This window comes from Schistocerca piceifrons, chromosome 2 (assembly GCF_021461385.2).
Source record: "Schistocerca piceifrons isolate TAMUIC-IGC-003096 chromosome 2, iqSchPice1.1, whole genome shotgun sequence".
Taxonomy (NCBI): Eukaryota; Metazoa; Arthropoda; class Insecta; order Orthoptera; family Acrididae; genus Schistocerca; species Schistocerca piceifrons.
In genome coordinates, this window is record NC_060139.1 from 617,737,642 (window position 1) to 617,755,295 (window position 17,654).

Consider the following 17,654-nt stretch of genomic DNA (forward strand, 5'->3'; position numbering starts at 1 on the left):
AATCATGCCACAGCAGAACTGTCAAACAGATCATAATATCTCTTTCATTGAGATTTTCATACGAAAATACCATCACAGTTTCCGACTTTGCCAGTGGATTTGCAAAAAATTTCTTTCATACAAACCTTCATCGGACAGTTACGAACACCACAAAGAAAGTCAACCAGATCGGTGAGCTGTTCTCAAGTGATGATCTTTCAAGCATGCGGAAATTTGTTTTTGTTTATATAGATGAGACTAATGCGGAACTGAACTGTTTTAGGGTAGGTATGGTTTTTATTCGTTACCTAACCCGTTCCGAGCCATTTAACTACAAAGTTTTGCATTTCAGACTTTGTTGGAGATTTTTCCAAAATACTTATAATCTTATCTTTTGTGCAAACAGCCCCACACACGGTTTCCACAAATTATATGGTTGCATTAGTAGAACTAAAAAAGTATGTGTTCATTAATACTAACACTAAACGCGTGTTCAAATCCTGTAAAGTGACACGTTCAAATTCCGTTTCGACAAAAGAATCGTTCAAAGTATTTATGGAACATGTAGCAGAACACCCCGCTCACAAAATACTGTACATAAACGATTCACATTAAAAAACTCAAGAACATTAGCAAACAACATACCTGTATAAGAGTAAATATTCCACATTCGTGTCCTTTGTCGTCACCATCCCGTACACAAATATTACAATATCAGAAACAATTGATACTATTGAAAACAACTTGCTACAATATAGAAAATTACCCATTACAGGAATAAAGGATACCATGAAACTGCTATAACTAGTACTAAGCCAGAATTACTTTGAATCTGGTAATGTATTATACACACAAAACGACGGCGTAGTCATGGGGTGTAGCATAAACAACAGCTGATATATTTTCAGACACATCAGAACTAAAATTTTTCAACACCATAAACACTGTTTGAAAGAAAATGTGCTACTAATAGAGGGTTCCGACACAGACGTTCAACAAATACACAAAAATTTTACTGAACTTCATCCCAACATGAAATTCACAGTGGAACCAGAAAACAATAAACCGATCAACTCTCTGGACCTAACAATAAAAAATATGCACAAACACATCAATCTGAAGTCTACAGAGAACACACAACATCAGACAACATCATTAACGCAAATACCTGTCATCTTAAAACACACAAATATGTATACTTTCATACAATGATAAACAGACTGACGAATCTACCATTACAACAGTCCGCAATATATTAGACATTGAAATCCTCAAATACATAGCACAACAAACAACTTCAGTCTCAAAATGGTTGACCAAATCTGAGACAAACTCAACAAACCGATACATATTAAGATTCATACCGACATAAAACTAACAAGAGAGGCACCAAAAAAACAGAAACTAACACACATACCACAAACATATATAGGGCATACATCAAACACCCGTAATGCATTACTTCAGAATACTCTGGCAATATTTCCATACCTAGGCACAAAACTCCAATCCAGAAAAACGAAACCACCAGGGCACACATATTCAAGCGTATGCAGAACAGAATTAATTGTAATGACTGGGAAAAATTCTATGTCGGACGGACGGCCGGAAATTTCAATATCAGTCATCGAAAATACACCAACAACAGTGATAACAATCTCATCCACAGTCCTCAGCCACATGCAAACAGAAATTCACAATGTAAATCTGATGAAAAATGAGGTGCAAATCATGTACATAACACCAAAGGGCTCAATAATGAACTTCCTAGAAGAATTTGGAATCTAAATACACATATGAAAATATCCGAACAAAACACTTAGCAAACAAACCGACTTAAAACTAAAAAAAAATTCACTGGATTACTGTACATATATTGTCCTTACACAATGACATAAAAAATAAATCTACAAGCAAAGACAACACTAGCGAACATCAGCAAAGAATTTACTACCACACACAACTTCATAGATGAATAAACCAATAATGTAGCCGTACAACATCACTGACGTATCTGAAAGTTAAAGGTTTTAGCGAATACTGCTGAAAAATAAAATCCAATGCTGAGATATTAACCGTCTATAACAAAAAAATTTCGTCTGCTCTACACCTACAACACGCAGCTGTACAAGGTGTTAGAGGGGGACAGTGTTAACGATGTGTTATGGAAATATGTACTACAATAGATACATATAGAATTGTCATTAGATAGGAATAGGCCTATACATACATAACACTAACAAGTCCATATGCTTTCAGATAGTTTGACAGTGGCCATAGAGCCGAAATAAGCTTATGGCTCCAGAAAATATCTTAATAAAAAAACTTTGAATATAGCAGCGTGCTGGCTTACTGTACATATATTGTCCTTACAAGCCAATTTTAGATATTAATCTTACTGTCGAAACCTATCCCGTGCGACAAACTGAGTGTTGTACAGAAATGTACACTTGAGGTTGATCACCGTGTCCGATTTTCCACTATTACTGAGGCTCCATTCGGTCATTTCGCCCCTTTAATGTGAATCTGAAATCGAGAGTTCTTGCTGAACAGCAGTTGAAATGTTACAGCACACGTCTTCCCAACGAAACGCTAAGTCCTTGATATCTCAGTCCTGCATGACAGCCAGTAATTTATTTTGTCAATGTACACTAACTATTTGTGCACATGAATTGTTGTCTGCCTTGTATTTTGGGTTCAAGGAATGATTTGTGCCAGTAAATGCAATTGTTGCATTCCAGGCAAGCGTATGGATCCAGCCGTTGCGCTAGGATCCTGCGAACGTGCGCTTGACACAAAATGAAGCGTTTGGAAGCACACCGATAGAAGTATTTTTAGTAATAACCGGGGGACTATAGTATCTTCTTTATCGCGATGAAGAACATGCGGTCGGGTCAGACGGCTGATCAAGCTAGTTTTCTTGCACTCACACGAGACAGAATCGACCTTCCGAAACCACACCACATAACGTCTTATTCTTCATCTACATCAATACTCGGCAAGCCACTGAAGATGTGGGACAGAGGGTACTTCTGGTACTCCCTTCCCTGTTCCATTCACGAATGGCGTGTGCTAAGAACAATTGTCGTTAATCCTTTGTATTAGCTCTAATTTCTCAAATTTCTTTTGTTCTGCTCATTTCGCGAGATATATGAGGGAGGAAATAATATGGTCTGACTATTTTCGGAAAGTACTCTCTCAAAATCATGATAGAAAACATGTCCATGATGCACAACGCCTCTCTTCTAGCGTCTGAGACTGGATTTTTGAGTATCTCTGTAGCGCTCTCGAGCGGACTAAATGATCCCGTGACGAAACGCGCCGCTATTCACTGGATCTTTCCTATCTCTTGTATCAGTCCTACCTGGTGGGGGTCTCAGATTGATGAATAAGACTCGATAATCTGTTAAACAAGCCTCTTATAAGTCTCTTCTTTAGTGGATCTGGCATATGATTTTTCAACTGTTTCTTTTATGTGGCCATCCGACTTAAGGTCGCTCCGGATGGATACTTCTTGACATTTTAGGGTATTTACCGTTTTCAGAACTTTGTCATGAATAATATACTTGTACAGTACTGGATTTATTTCTACCATCTTATAGACAACTACCTTCTCATAGACAACTGCCTCATCTGCGAACAGCCTCAAAGAGCTTCTGACGAATTCGACTAGGCAGATCATTTATATACATCGAAAACAGTCACGGTCCTGTCACACTTCCCTGGGCTGCCCCCAAAATTACTTTTACAACTATCGATGTCGTTCCGTTAAGAGCGACATGTTGAGTTTTATCTACAAGGAAGCCTTGAATCCAGTCAAAGATCTGGTCTTATACTCTATAAGTTTGTATTTTTTCACTGAAAGGCAGGTGGGGTGATGACTGAAGTGATAACAGTCTCAAATATCTACGGATACCAGTCATTGAAGTCTGGCTCTTGTTTTGACTGGACCAAAGGTTGGAATCTTCCTACACGTTGGTCACGGGGCCTGAAGATGGCGTAATACTTCGCAGAAACTGGTTGCTCAATAAAATGCCAGATTCGAGATTTAGACTGCTGAAAGTTGTTTTGATTTGACATTCTGAATGCGGAATATGTCGGTTACATAAGCAGTGCCCAGTAGCTCGCATCAATACGTTGAGATTCATATTCCACAGCAACAACTTTGTTTCTATGGATAATCTATCCCCTCTCATCATGGGATAAAGTTGGAAAAGGATAAATTTCCTGGTTTAGGATTATGAAGTTTCGAAGCAAGATGGGGATCAAGCGTTAATAGCGTATAATTGTCAGCACTGGAAGTATTGACAGAATAATCTCACATAATTAAATTTGTCTAGCGTGTTTTCTACGTTGTAATGTAAATCTGAATGCTTCGGTTTCATTTGTGTTAATACTGATATTTCATAGCACACACCACTGCGTGATTTTCTCACGGTGTCGGATTAAATTCATAGTAATGTAGTTTAGGTTCTTACGAGAACTATAAATAGCAGTATCGTCAGTGAGAAGGGTGGTGTGGTATAATTCTGGTCAGTTGTCATTAGTATAAATAGAAAATAGGAGTTGTTGAAATGTGTCTTCCGCTGGTTTTAGTGAAATCTATAATTTGTTGATAGAGATGCAGAATTGTATTCTATAGAGGAATGAGCAGAGGATATGAATTATACTGAGCCAATGCAGTTGTCGATTATGTTTTTACAGAGTTTGCAATGGTTCTTTATTTACTGATCCTACTGATTTTACTGATAATGCTTTACGAAATAATTTTCATAAATCACTAACTCGCAGTTAACTAATTAGTATTGTGTGTCATTAAAAATAATTGAAAATCTCTTTAGTTATTTTAAGTAGACGGTCGCTTTCTAATAGTTTACTTACCTACAAGGGTTTTGTGTTAAGCGTGGAAAAATAATCCAGAAACAATTTGTCAAGCTGTTATTAACTGATTAACAGTTAAGAGTCACTTTGTCATAGCGCACAATTACTAAGCAGATAATTGATGAATAACTAGTGTGCCTAGAGCGTGCACGACAAATAGGCAATCAGAATCCAAAGGCCCTACCCACTGAACGATGACCGTTGTTATACCAACCAGTTCTCACAAATAATCACTTACTGGCAGCTCATTATCTTCTTCTCCAGAGCTACAATTTTGAGAAACAGTGCCGCATACTTACCACTTACGCAGCAAACTGTCACTCACCATTAATGCTTCCACATAGAAGTCTGAAAATCCTAGTTCATCTAAATGTTATCATCAACAAAATAATTTGATAGTGTCTGGATTTGTAAAATTTGACAGTAATGTTAAACAGTAACTGAAAGTTGGTGTTCAAAACAAGCACAAACTCTGTACCTATCAGGTGCTGTTATTTCTGTGCTTGACCATTATGTTACTGTGTTCAGTTGTAGGTTCATGAAACTATGAAAGCTCGACTGCTTTAATTATGTACTTTATCTCATATAAAGGAAACTTGGCTACTGTCACTATGATTTCAATACTGCTGCCAAGAACAAAAACCAACAGTACGGCTGACTTTATGCAATTACTGATCCTATGTTTAAATGTATAGCAAAGGCAACTGTGAAGAACATGGATGCTGCATGAATGTATATGTTAACATTAATATGTTTCTGTTACTTAACTTGGAAGCAACATAAATACACATTATTTTCAGTAATGTTCTCATATCAGTTCTTGATATACTAGTACAAGCACTGACAGCAAATAGCTGAATGTTGCTGAAGTCGTGAAGTGAATTCTGCTTATGCTAACTTTTATAACCAGTAAACTATTTCTTTGCTGTTATGACTGCAGTATTGCAAAGGTAAAATTGTCTTTCTCACGTAATACTGGCAAGCTGATATTTAAATCTTTCAGTATGGTTAGATAAACTCTAGGTTCATGACACGTATATCTATATATGTATGTCAATTATGTGTATCACGAATATGCAAATTCGTTAAGTCGTGAAAAAGTTACACATAAATAGCAGTTTCACCTGTTCACAAATATTCTTGCCGCATTACTTTAAAATTTTAGTGGGTAGTACATTTACTCCCTTAATAAACAGTTTTGACTACAAGCAAAATTCAGATACAGGTGGCTACAGAAAGACAAAAACCTTTACACCTTTTTTCAAGTAAGCAAGTAAAATGATTATCCACACTAAAGCAAACAAATTACAGATCTTTCCCTCTTCTTGGTAGTGGTGCTTTGGTGTACAACCTGTAGTAGTGCTCATGTTATAATCACGATTTGTAAGTAACTCTAGAACATGATTTTCACATACTATTTATCTGATATTCCTCTTGATGTATCAGCTTGAGCATAGTTTCCTTATGATTTAGGTTTTGATAAACATCCATTAGATGTGGGTAAATGTTATTTTGAGAGCCGGGAGAGCCTCCACAAATTTTTCCTCTCTTATCCTGTCGTCTACCGTATAAACAAAACTACGTTAATGTGTAGTAACACTTCACAATGCTTTATGCTCAGGCTTTACACTTTGTAAAACAAAACTGTCACTGGTAACACTGCCCGTCTGTGTACTACGTTTTTTTGCAATATTTAGAGCACTTTCAGACAGGCTTTTTGTCACAGTTCTGACTCATAACATCTTATTCTAACCATTACATGTTATCAAGTGTCTAAGCAGTGGCGACCATTTAATAGCTTTGGCGCATTCCACGAGAGCAACCCGCTCATACCAATTGTGCAAAGATACTGTTACTTCTAAGATGACCATTTTATATTCGTTAACAATTTATAGACACGTCTACACTAAAGTACATAAACATTACAATCATTACAACTTCACAATATTACTGAGAACATTTAGATGAAACTGCTTTTGACATTAATCAAACAATTTAAGTTATTTGGAGGTTGATAGCATTGTGTTTGTATACAAATGCGTTGTAAGCTGAACAGCCTACTTCTTGGCTGCAGGGAAACAGCGGAGGCCCGTTAGCAACGACGGGCTCAAGACGGCGAGCCGTTGGTGATGGGAATCGTCTCGTGAGTAACGTCCAACGATTGTGAATCCACCGAGGCCGACGTCTTCATGAGCGTCACCGCATTCCTCAGCTGGATCGAGCACAATACCGGCGTCACCATCTCATGAGGCTGAGCTCAACACTGGCCCTCATCCAGCCTAACAAGACTGTGTGGCAACCTTAATATGGTGGATGCAAATAGATTCAGTTCGTGCTTATGGTTGTATGAACTTAATTCATAATTAGTAGAGCCTTTGCCTGCCAACAGTACACCTTATATATGTTTACAGAAATTTTGGACGCTTTGGCCTGTTTACAACCTTCCAATGAAACGACAAACGCACACTTGTTAAAGAATTTTGGACAAAATTTAACATTAAAGCTACAATACCAAGAAGGATAGCAAGTAACAAAACTTGATGATTGTGTGTATAAAGATAGTATGAAGGAAACATGATTAAATTTATAGGCTTTTTTTTTGGGGGGGGGGGGGGGGGGGGAGATCGGGACATCACTACTCTGGCAGGTTTGATGCGACTAGCCAAGAATTTCCCCCTTGTGCCACATGATCTCGGAGGTGCAGGTACACCCAAGATTCTCAGTTGTGTATTGGATATGTTCCAGTCTCTACCTTCTTCTTCACCTTTCACCTTCTACTTCTCTCAAGTACCAAGTAAGATACCAGTTGACGTCTTTGCACATGTCCTGTTACCTTATCGATTCTTCTTTTCCATGTTTTCCATGCACTTCTCTCCTTGCTGTTTCTGTGGAGACTCTCCACATTCCTTATTTCATCAGTCCGTCTATTTTTCAACGTCCTTCTGTAGCACAACACGTCAAATATCCTGATTCTCTTCTTTTCCTGTTTTGCCACAGCCCTAGATTGACTCCTGTGCAGGGCTATGCTCTGTTATTACTTTCTGTCTTTATTTTCCCTGTTGTTCATCCATTATAACACCGGATTTGTGAGGGATACTACAAGTGTGTACATAGGTACACAAAGCCAAATAACCCACGAATGAGTGAGGAGGAGTACAGGCCATTGGTTGATTTGAGGTACAACCTTCACTTGGATGCAAGCAATCTTCACGGGCACATCATGCTACAGTCTATGTACTGCAGGGTTCTGGTGAGTGTCCAAAGAGGAAATCGCCAGGCTGGAAAAAGAGATCCGACGTGTGGCTGCAGATTCTTCTGAGTATATGTCTTTCAGATAGGCCTGGCATATCCCATCAATTTGTATTACACACACACACACACACACACACACACACACACACACACAGACCACTATGCAAGGAGCAACTAGTCCTGCCAAATGGTTCTGTCCCCAAACTAATGACTACTCCGAGAAATAAGCAGAGATATATCCTACGCTACGGAAAGCTCCAGAAATCTCTCAGTTTGAGGATGAGACTTATTACTATCACCCATGGCATCTCCTTAACCCACATCCCTGGTTGTAACGGAAGTATTGCAAACTTGGTATTAAAATGGTGTTTGTCTATCCATTTGTAAATTAATTTTTTCAGCTGCTTTTTGATGAATTTTACATAACGTATCTGAACTTTATCATGTTGCTTAGTTATAGTTTACAGTAAGAAGTTTAATGATTGCCAGCACACTTTATACATTTAGAAGTCAGGTGGCAATATTTCGTGTTATGAAGGAGTCTTTGACTGTTCTTACATTGTCTTTGAATTTGTAGTCTTCAATGAAGACTCTGATATGAAACGTGTCTTTTTCGATATAAATTCGTTCTGAATTCATGTCCTGAGATAATGTTACAAAGGATCTTGGCAAAGTTGCAGTGTTGGGGTCTCGTATCTTGGACTGACGTAAGTCTTTAACATCGTAATCTTTGTCTTCGAGATATGTCACAAAGGGTTCTGCCGCAGAGACTCTGAAGCACATGTTACTGATGTCTGATCAGTGTAAAACAGTAACTTGTTACTCGCTATAAATTTATTAGCTTTCTTGTAGTCCCCTAGGTTGTCAAAAATAATGTGTCATAGGATAGGTTCTATAGAAAGCCCTCAGTTAGACATAGATAGTGTCTTTTACCGCTTTATTTAATTTCAAATAGACCTATGTTTGGTACACCATCAGAGTGGACATTCAAGTTGTTCTGCCATCACCTAATGTCTGTTTTTGAGAAGTACATGCTTTAGGTTATCTCGGAAAGGTTTTAAAATAATTTTTACTTGTAATATTGTTTTTGAAGTCGTTTAACTTGTGATGCTTCGCTGTCGGATAATTGCCAGCGTTCGTGACTGGCTCATGAGGTGATTTTAGTTTTGGTTTCTGAGAACTGAATGAGCAATGCCCTGTGTACTTAAACATCGGTCTGTTGGTGGATACTTCTCGTATATTTTGGTTAAATATCAATAATGTGGGATTGAGTGTTGTTTAATTTCAGTTTGAGCTCTCAGACTTTCCGGACGAGGTTTTTTATTGATGTGCTTACAGGTGATCAGGGAGTTTGCTTCTTCTTGATTCCCTTCCGTTGCTGTTCTCTTCAGAATACGCCACAGAGGGAGATTCAGTTTGTGATTCTTCAGTAGATTATTGTTCGTGAGTAACATTCTCTTAAACTGTAGTATCCTTAACAGGAAAAAAACTGCAGTATGCTTAACACAGAAATAAGTAATACGTAATAGATAACAGCTAATGTGAAATACGGCCATTGAACTAACATGTTCCAATGTTGAATTTTTGTGTATTGTAAGGCAGTAAGATTGAAACGTCCATGGAGACATAATTCCATTAGGCATAAATCAGGAAATGTTTCAGATACGTGTTTGGACCTTGTCCATCTATTCACCGTTACACTAATAGGAGGCTGATAACGTGTCCAAATAAAATTTATTTTTGATGGATCCAGAAAATTTGACAGGCATTCACGTTCACAATTATCAGTCCTAACGAGAAATTAAGTTTTAGAATCCCTCGATATGCACCAGTGGTCCTAACTGGAGGAAGATTGTCTGTGGGGATATTTCAACCCATTGTTAGTGAACCAATCAGTTAATTAACATCTCCGTGCATTTCACCAAACATGACTCGACGCAATATCTTCATCAGAAACCAAATACAGGAAAGTTACACACATGCATCTGTTGAAAAATCTTTAGCCGGCCTTTGTGGCCGAGCGGTTCTAGGCGCATCAGTCTGAAACCGCGCGACCGCTTCGGTCGCAGGTTCGAATCCTGCCTCAGGCATGGATGTGTGTGATGTCCTTAGTTTAGTTAGGTTTAAGTAGTTCTAAGTCTAGGGGACTGATGACCTCAGATGTTAAGTTCCATAGTGCTCAGAGCCATTTGAATATTTTGAAAAATCTTTCAATTTAGGAGGCACTGTTTACTTCTGCAATTTATCATGATAACCATGCGTGACACTGACAAAGGAAGTTCTAAAATTGAACGTTTGTCCCAGAGAGAAAAGTGAACTACCGGAAAACAACAGAAGAATGTTTAGAAAATGAAGTGGAAGGATATTCTACAAAATGAGGAATTAACGCTACGATATCGTATAGACCCTAGAAGCAGAACAGGGAGGCACTTCACTCTAAAGTCAGCGGTAGGCCAGGCAGGTGGTTGTTACCACCGTGTGCTCGGCGCCATAAGGCAGAGCGCGCAAGTAAATTGCCTATAAAGTGTCTGTCAGAAGGGACAGACTGTGAGAGAAGGTTCTCGTAGTGCTTCTCAAGTGAGTCTACTATATTTTTCGATTAGTTGGTTATGGTCGCAATTATCAGTTTCTTAAATAAATTAGATTGTTCAAATTACTTGTTTCAAAAACCTTAATGTCAAAACCCTCATTCGGAAACCATCATTCCAGCTACATGAGTAACTGAAATTGCCACAGGTGCCCTCGTACACATACAATGAAACATCTGAGTGTAGAATAGCACACTGGAAATCCATACTAAATGAGGGAAGAAAATGGTAGAGAATGGTGCGAAAATCTTGTCAGTATTCTAAGCACCTTAACGCATCATTTCTTGTACATCTCATAAAGCATGCAAAGAATATTCAAATTGCAGTAGAACAATCAGTAAAGGAGAAATATTGTTGAGATAGCATACATTGGAATCCTTAAATTCTTGAGGAGGTTGAGTGTTGCAGATTTGCAGCGATGAAACGCATACTAAAATGGTTATTAAATTACCTAAAAAAATGGAGAAATCGTCCTTAATACTCCTGCAGATAATTTTTTAAGTTGCGTCTTTCAAATACAGGAATTTTATTTTTATTTGCCGTAGCATAGCAACGTAACACAAATTGTCACTTATTATATATTTATAACAATTTATTCACAGTCACAATTACGACACCTGAATGTAAGCTCAAATGGTTCAAAAGGCTCTGAGCACTATGGGACTTAACAGCTGAGGTCATCAGTCCCCTAGAACTTAGAAATACGTAAACCTAACTAACCTATGGACATCACACACATCCACGCCCGAGGCAGTATTCGAACCTGCGACCGTAGCGATAGCGCGGTTCCAGACTGAGGCGCCTAGAACCACACGGCCACACCGGCCACCTGAATGTAAGCACAGGATCTAAACTAGTAATGACTGGTTCACTGAAACGCGACCGAGAATGTAAATAAAATTAATATAAGGCCAAAAACACACAGACAATATAATATAGGCTAGAGGGTAGCGTCTTTGAGTACTAATCAAAACACCAAGGTCCTCAGGTTCGAATCAAGCCATTGAGCTCAAATGTTGCACAAAAGTAATCAGCAATGGCAACCGAAGATTTCTTGCACAAAAAGTCACTCTGTTTATGCTAATGGTGTGGCAAAGGCGGTGGAGAAGCGGCCATAGGTTCAGGACACTCTCTTCCTCTTGCTACGGGAAACTACCCTCAAACGTTGAACAGACAGCAAAGATCAGTGGCATGTAGATGCAGACGGCAGTAGAAACCACTGCATTAAATACAGGTAATATGATCCCGCTAGACGTATTGCCTATAACTGAAAAAGTGTCATGATAATCTCCCCATCGGCAAAACACTCCGGATTAGCATCCCGTTCAGAGCTCCAAAAGGCGTCTGCCAATGAGTAGATGATCCTAAGGAATGATGGAAAGAAAACCAACTGAATGATGATATTCTCCGAATCGGAGCACGCAATGTAAGAATTTTGAATGAAATAGGGAAGCTAGAAAATCTGAAAGGGGGCGCAGAAAGAAGATAGTGTTTTCTAGTCAGACGAGCACAAATGAGCTGATCCATTAACGCCTCTACCATCCATATCAGAGGATCTTGCTGCGAATGGCGAGCATTATCTGTGGCCGGGGTGGAAGTGGGGCACCGTTGGTGAGCCCACATACTCAGTCAGAGTCTGCGTGCGGATGAGGAAAACAACATTCTATTGGCCAGAATGTGTTAGGTAGCAGCCAGCAGAGGTATAGAGCTACTGAGACGCGACCACTGATCCACGTCGGAATGCCAAGCCGCCAGCAACGGGGCTACTGTCATTGTTGTTATTTGCGCGCGTATGTGTACGCAATACGTCGTCCGGGTTGATGGAGCACTGATACCAGCAACGAATGGAGGCTGTGTGCATGCCATTTTTCGCGGTCGTCCATGGAGTACGTTGCCTTGACGGATGATGGGGAATTGCTGCAAGCAATGAGTGCAGGCTCTCTTCCTGCTGTCTTACCACCATCGTGTACTAAGTATGGCGTGCAGTATCATGCAATGCTATCACTTTCGCTTGGATATCGAAGTGACGAGAACATACTAGCATGATTTGCTGGCAGTGGGCTGCTTCTGAAGAAATACCCACCATGCCGGTGATCGACAGAGTGACGTCACGGTCACTTCGTTGTGCTGCGACCGCCGTGTCATCTGAAGGAGGGTATTTGTGTTCTTCTTTATTGCTGCAGCAGTGTGACGTGTACCTAGAGTGTGGGTTAAGCAATACTATGCTTAAACATCATTGTAGGCAGTCATTGTGGCACAGAATTGAGTCACACTGTTTAAAAGGTACTCTAGTTCGTCACTGTATGAATGACATGGCTTTAAGTTGTCTTGTTGTCTACTGCTGTGTTCATCTTGTAAGTAATTTTTTTTCTTTTTTTTTTGGTAATGTTTGTGTTAAGCATTGAGTCTCATTAGAGTTCTCTTCTACTGTTGATTCGTGTCTTGTTTAATTATATATATTGCAGGGTTGTGTCTAGGATAAAAGTGACGTTTCTTTGCAATGACAAGATGTTTCCTCATTCACCAACAACTTTAACGTTAAGTTTCGCTTCCATTTCATTCATTGGGTATGTCTGATGTTGTTGCCTGGTGGATGTAGTTCCTATTTGTTTGATATAAAGTGTTTTGTGCCCTGTTATCGCCGAGAGTGGATATAGACGGTAGCATACTTATGAGAGTGCTACTATGATTGAAAGTTTAATTTAATGGCCACCAGCTGATTGTTTTGTAAACATCCGACTGAGTGAAGATCCTAGACTGATTCTTGCACTGGGGCTTTGTCAATCATTTCTGTGAAACAATTTTATACAGTTCCTTAAATGTATGATTCAACTTCTGAGCCGAAGAGTTTTCGTTAAAAGCTTGAAGTACTGAGATGTCAATGTTTTTGGTGATTGACAAGATGATAAATTTGTTTAATTTATTGACTGAGGTAACCAAATAACAATTAAATGTACCACGAATCTTGGTTGTAAAATCACTCTTGCTACCATCTGTAAAGTGTTTATTATCTTTATTAATAAACGATAACTTGAAACTATATCCAGTAAAACTCTCAGCTTGTTCCACTCACTACCTCCCATGCTTCTACCGACGCATAGGATAATATCGAAAACAAAGGAAAATGTTAAAAGGGAGTAGGATTAGAGTTACTTTGAACAGTTCAGTGATAGGTTTCTTCTCATCAAAATAGACAGCAACCCAACGCCGACATCCTCATTCAGGTATACATCCCGACATCGCAAGCAGAAGATGAAGAGACACAGGAAATGTATGTCAAAGTGAAATGGCTATAGAAAAAATGCTAAGAAATCATAAGTGATCGTCGGAAGGACTATCTCATCATTTAGGAAAGTCAAAATAACCTTCAGTAAAGCTAAAAGCATGGATGGCAACATTAAGAATGTAACGGAAATCCCACCTTAAACGAAAAAGAGAGAGCGCATGATTGGAAAGCGTGCACTGAAGGCCGGTATGAGGAGGAGCATTGTCTGATGATATCACAGAAGAAGAAATTGGAGTCTATATGGAAGAGATAGGTGATCCAGTATTAGATCAAGTATTAAAATAAACGGTTTGGAAGACTTGCGTTAAGTATTACTGATCCTTCTCGTCTGCGATAGATATTATTCCATCGGAATTTCTGACACCATCGGAGGAAGTGGCAACCCAACTTCTAATCAATTTGGTGCATACAATCTATGAGACCTACCGCCATACTTTCGGAAAAATGTCAGCCATTCATCTGCTAAGAGAGCAAGAGCAGGTAAGTGCCAGCGTTTTAGCACAGTAATTTAACAGCTCACGCATCCAATTTGCTGACAAGATGATATACAGAAGAATGCAAAAGAAAATGAATAACTATTAGATGACAGTCAATTCGGCTTTATCAAAGGTAAAGGCACTTAAGAGGCAGTCCAGACGTTGCAGTTGATAACAGAAGCAAGACTGAATTAATATGACCAGAAGCGAGACTGAATAAATATGATCATTCGATTTGTCCTCCTGGAAAAAGCGTTCGACAGTTTAAAATGGAATTCTGAGAAATATAGAAGTAAGCTGAAAGTAAAGGCGAATAATATGCAATAGTACAAGAACCAAGATGGATCAATAAGTGTGGAAGATGAAGAACGAAGTGCTCTGATTAAAACTGCGTAAAATAGGGATGCAGCCTTTCGTCCCTACTGTACCATCTATACAGCGCAGAAGCAAAGGCGAAAATAGAATGGCTGTTCGAGAATGGAATGAAATTTCAGGGTTTAAGGATATCGATGATATGATTCACGGAAGAGGTTGCTATTCCCAGTGAACATGAAGAAGAATTACAAGATATGTTTAATGGAATTAACAGTATCATCAGTACAGAATATAGTTCGAGGGTAAACCGTAAAATGATAAAAGCAATCAGAAACAGCAGAAATGAGAATGGTGAGAAACTTAACATCAAAATTTGTGGTAATGGAATAAACTGCTACCTTTGTACCCCCACGAAGAAGAAGTTAAAGAATTCTGCTATCTTGGAAGCAAAATAACCCATGACGGACAAAGCAAGGAGGACATAAAAAGCTGACTAGCACAGGCAAAGGGTGAACTCTGGCCAAGAGAACCTACTATTATCAAATGCCGGCCTCCATTTGAGGAAGAAATTTCTGAGAATTCAGTACAGCAGTGGTTGGTAGTGAATGATAGGATGTAGCAAACCATGATGTAGGAAAACCGGAACAGAAGAGAATCTAAGCTTTCGAAAAGGGATGCTACACAAAAATATTGAAAATTAGGGGGGCTGATAAGATAATGAATGAGGAGGTTCTCTGGAAAATCGGCGAGGAAAGGGACATACGGAAAAAAAATCGACAAGGAAAAGGGACAGGGTGATAGGATATAAGACATGAGCGAGTACCACATGTGGTACTACAGGGAACTGTAGAGGATAAAAACTGAAGAGTGAGCCAAAGATTGGAGTACGAATACATCTGACAAATAACTGAGGACGCATAGTGAAAATGCTGCTCTGAAATTGGAAATTTGTGGTAAGATCCTATGGGACCAAACTGCTGAGATCATCGGTCCATAAGCTTACACACTACTTAATCTGACTTGAACTAATTTACACCAAGGACAACACACACACCCATACCCGAGGGAGGACTCGAACCTCCGGCGGGGGAAGTTGAGCGAACCGTGACGAGGCGGCCAAGACCGCACGGCTACCCCGCGCGGCTCTGCTCTGAGATAAATAGATTGGCACGAGAGAGAAATTTACGGTGAGCTGCATCGAACGAGTCAGAAGGCTGATGACTCAAAAAAAGATATATGCCTCCTCGCTTTGCTTAATACCTCTGTTAGAAATGCAGGTACTTAAGATCTTCTTACGTTTCAATTGAAGATACACTGGTCTCTTCCGTTCACAAAAATCGGAAATTATTCGACGATAGAATCTCATCGGAAAAATTCGCAAAATTTTAACCAAAATGAATCCATGCGAAAATTCATTTGTCAGATACAATCTCTGAAAACTCGCAACTACCCACCAATTTACAGATATACAGCTTCTTACCACAAGATGATATTTTGTTAGGTATTTAATGGTGGATAATTATTGTACCTCTTGGTTCATTTACTCACCTTTTCACATTGAACTACTGACATTGATCCCGTTGCTAAGTGCTAAGGGGTGTCTGCTGTCAGCAACATATATTTGGTACGCACTATTAGTGTAAGGTTGCCTGGGAGTGGATGGTCTAGACAAAATAAGGACTGAGAATTATTTGTATCAAGATTTTTACTAACACTCCCCTGGGAAAGTAACTTTGCCAATTAGATTAAAGGACCTTGACACACTGAGGCAAAACCAACTAATTAGATAAAACAATTTAAGAACAGTAATGATAATAAAACAATCTCTTTAAAGGTTCTGACCCTTTACTAAAGGATAAACAATTAAGCACAAAACTCAAGAATGTTCCAAATAAAAGTGTTTTACAACAAGTATAACTTGATAGGAAACTGTCTTCTAATCAGGCAGTCAATAAAGATCTTTAGAATGTGTCTGACTAAAATACATCAAATAATTCAGATTGACGTAAAAGAAATCCATTACAAAGAAACAAAAATAATTAAAGCTGCTTGATATGAAACCACCACACATCAGTCAGTGTAGTTCGGACGAACGGCCCCGAAATTACTTACGCCAGGTCCGATACGCTGCTCGTCACACTCCTCCTATTGTAATCAATCAGTGGGAACACCCCACAGGGCACGAACATAAAATAATAGCCTGATGAACAGATAAGTAACTTTTAGTTAAAAAGAGTAAAAACCTGAGTCATCAGATTAGACGCTGGCAGTTTAGACAAGACAGTTGTGGTAGGTCGCTAAAAGATAATAAGGTAACTGGCCAAGGTAACAACCTCTACTTACACTGTATCATAAAGAAGTTCAGTGGCCAACTGAGATTCAGCTTCAGATCACGCCACGAGGTGGAGACGATAAACACTTAACTGTCGCTTGGGACGGAAAGCGTAGGTGGAAGAGAGACGCAAACTGTTGGCTCGTGAACTTCACCTACGTTAAATGCAAGCTTGGACTGGAAGTTTAACTCACCAAAATAGATGCAACAAGATTTGGGACGAAAAGGCGTAAGCTTGGGGACTCCAAATAACTAAAGAAAGCGACTTGCCCGTTTAGTACACAACCTACCAGGCCAAAAAAGAAATATATATATAAATCTTGAACGTCTCAGATAATGACATATTGTATATAAAAAAATTTACCTAACTCCAAGCAATCCAAAGACATACAACAAAATCACAACTCTATGACAATTACCAATTGGAGCTTACTGTGTTTTCATACGAGCAACGGGCTCCTCAAATCGCGTGGCCAGACGCAGGAGCAGGGAACAACAACAACAGTGGGCCGGACCGCGTCCCATATAGAATCAGCAAGACACAA